The 3,394-nt window shown below is 39.9% G+C and overlaps 1 non-coding gene across 1 annotated transcript; it reads right to left on the reverse strand.

The window, feature by feature from the left end:
• Positions 1-910: 910 nt before the first annotated feature.
• Positions 911-1,028, reverse strand: LOC120853811. The gene has a single exon (XR_005718863.1). It is a non-coding gene; the product is annotated as a U5 spliceosomal RNA (small nuclear RNA).
• Positions 1,029-3,394: the final 2,366 nt, after the last annotated feature.

Here is a 3,394-nt window from a genome sequence, read left to right on the forward strand (position 1 = left end):
TCGCTCAGTCGTGTCCGACTCTTTGCGACCCCATGGACTGTAGCCTATCAGGCTCCTCAGTCCACGGAATTTTCCAGGTAAGAGTACTGGAGTGGGTTAGCCATTTCCTTCTCCAGGGGATCTTCCCAACCGAGGGATCAAACTCGGGTCTCCCGGTCTGCAGGCAGACACTTTACCGTCTGAGCCACCAGGGAAGCCTAGGGCTCCAGGTTCAATTCCTGGCAGCTCACTCGCTTTGTCTTGTCTGACTCTGCGACCTCATAGGCTGCGGCACACCAGGCTTCCTTGTTCACCATCTTGCTCAAACACATGTCCATTGAGTTGGTGATGTTCTCTACCACCATTTTGTTCTCTACATTGTCCCCTTCTCTCCATAGGATTTGACTACCTTGATGGCTCAGGGGGTAAAGCGTCTGTCTACAGTGCGGGAGATCTTGGTTCGATCCGAGTCGTGAAGAAACCCTGGAGGAAAAAATGGCCACCCCCTCCAGCACTAACATCTGGAAAATCCTATGGACCGAGAAGCCTGGTAGACAACAGTCCACGGGGTCACCAAGAGTTGGACATGACTGAGTGACTTTATTTTCACAGCACTTATGGCTCATATGAATAACATTGTAAAGCACCTCCATGACTTATGTTAATATAACAACGTTTACGAGAACATACTTGAAGAACCTACGTGCTTCTAATAAGCTATACTAATAAATGCTGTTTCACCTATTTCTTTTCATTGATTTGATGAAATAAACAAGCACCTCAGAAAACCTTTAAAAACAAATAAACAAGACCTAGAAATCATACTGTGTACATATATAGCTAATGTGTTGTTGACAGCAAATGTATAATAAGATATTCTACAACCCCCACCAGGAGAAAACCCAGTTCTTTCTTTTAGACCAGAAAAAACAGCCTTGCATACAAGCAAGGCTTCCAAAAATTGGTTTAAGACTCAGACTAGTTCCTCTCCACGGAAATCTTTAGTAAAAGGCGAAAGATTTATACGGTTTGAAGAGAAACCAGAGTATACCGTATATTGCCCATAATTCGTTTTTCCAGTAACCACAACTCCTACTACACTGATGGTGACTATTTAATCCCCAAAGTTACTACCTGAGGAAATTTACTCAAGGAATTCTGAAAATAATATCTCACACTTAGAAAATTCAACTAAGTAAAATTTTTTTATTAAACTCGAAAACTATTAAACTATTTGCAGTGCATTGTGGGTATGCAAATGAGCCTGAGTGATCGCCCTTCCCCTCGGAAACTACCACATTCAAACCGGGCTCTGGGCCAACTTTAAGGGCTGAAGCCATGGCTTGGTTGTCCTTGATTTTTTATTTTTTTATTTTTGGTATATTTTAAATAAAATAATTTTCTGATAGTTGAGGTGGGGGCGGGCGTTGAGGATAGACAGCAAAGTAATTGTTAATCTGAAGTCCAGAATAGTGGTTACTTATAGTAGGGAGTGAGGAGTGTGACTGGGGAAGGGACCACAGAGAGTTTCAAAGGTGTTGGCACTATCTTTCTTCTTAAACTGGGAGGGGGGCCGCAAGGTACCTTTTAAAATATTTTTCTTTATTTTGATGTGGATCATTTTTAAAGTCTTTATTGAGTTTATTACAATATTGCTTCTGTTTTATATTTTTTGTTTTTTTGACCTCAAGGCATGTGGGATTTTAGTTCCTTAATCAAGAATCAAACTTGCACCCCCCTGCACTGGAATGCCAAGTCTTAACCACTGGACCACGAGGGAAGTCCCCATTTTATTACCTTTTCAATTATATTTAGTATCATATAACATCATGTATCATATTCATGAGCACTGTAAATCTTCCCCATCATTGACGTCTATTTTTATGTCTTTTCATCTAGCTTTTAAAATTAAATATTTTATTAAAAAAGAAAAAAACGCCTTTTTTTGCCGCGTTGTTGCTTTTGTGCAGGCTTTTACTAGTTGTGGAAAGCAGGGGCTACTCTTCATTGTGGTGTCTGGCCTTCCCATTGCAGTGGATTCTCTGGTTTCGGAGCACAGGCTCTAGGTGCGCCGGCTTCATTAGTTGTGGCACATAGGCTCAATAGCTGCAGCTCACAGGCTCTGGAGCTCAAGCTTAGTTGCTCCAAGGCATGTGGAATCTTCCTGGACCAGGACTGAACCCAGGCCCCAGGCACTGGCAGGCAGATTTTTATCAACTAAGGCACCAGGGAAGTCCCTCATACAGTTTTATAAATTTATAACAAAGATTTTTTTGGTTAGATTTACCTTACCCTTAATAGTTTGTAGTTTGGGGGGCCAGTATAGATATTTTAAGTTAGAATTTGTTGCTGATATTATAGTATTAGTTGAATTTTATTTATTGCTCTTGCATGGGTTAAGCCCATGCACCACAGTTACTGAGCCAGTGTGCCTAGAGCGCCTGATCTGCAACAAGAGAAGCCAATCCAATGAGCAGCCCACTGCAAGGAAGACCCAGGGCAGCCAAAAATAAATAAATAAATAAAATATATATTAAAAAGGGCTTCCCAGGTAGCGCCAGTGATAAAGAACCCACCTGCCAATACAAGAGACATAAGAGATGCCAGCTTGATCCCAGGGTCCAGAAGATCCCCTGGAGGAGGGCATAGCAACCCACTCCAGTATTCTTGCCTAGAGAATCCCATGGACAGAGGAGCCTGTTGGGCTACAGTCCATAGGGTTGCAAAGAGTTGGACACGACTGAAGTGACTTAGCATGAATATATACAAAGAGAAAAATGATCCTGCATCTTCATTTTGTACTGGACCTCAAAAGTTATTTGGTGGAATTGTTTTGATTAAGCTAATAGCATTGTACTCCTAGTATATTGCATTTTTTTCTTCTTGCAGTGTAGTTGGATATTGAGTTAATCATAAGCTTTCTCGTTTAATATATAAATATGGGAAATTATAGATTTTGTATCATAAATTAACTCTGCATGTATAACCTAAACTCAATTTAGCAATAATGGACTTTTAAGTAGACTTAATTTTGTAAGAAAAGTTTCAAACATTTTAAAATTTTAAAGAAAAATTGTGAAGATAATGTAGAGTTTCTGTATACCCCACACCCAGTCATCCCAATCACTAACGTTATCAATATGGTACATTTATTATAATTAATGAATGAATAGTCCCTAGTTTATTCAGATTTCCTTGGTTTTTATCTAATGTACTTTTGTGTTCCAGGATCCTACCCAGGATACTACATTTTATTTAGTAGTTATGTCTCCTTAGGTTCCTCTGGCCTCTGAGTTTCTTAGACTTTCCTTGTTTTGATGCCTTTGAATTTTGAGGTATACTGATATTTCATAGACTCTGCTTTTATTGGTGTTTTTTTTGTGTGTGTGGCTGTACTGGGTCTTTGTTGTGGTTG

The sequence above is a fragment of the Oryx dammah genome, unplaced genomic scaffold (assembly GCF_014754425.2).
Source record: "Oryx dammah isolate SB20612 unplaced genomic scaffold, SCBI_Odam_1.1 HiC_scaffold_26, whole genome shotgun sequence".
Taxonomy (NCBI): Eukaryota; Metazoa; Chordata; class Mammalia; order Artiodactyla; family Bovidae; genus Oryx; species Oryx dammah.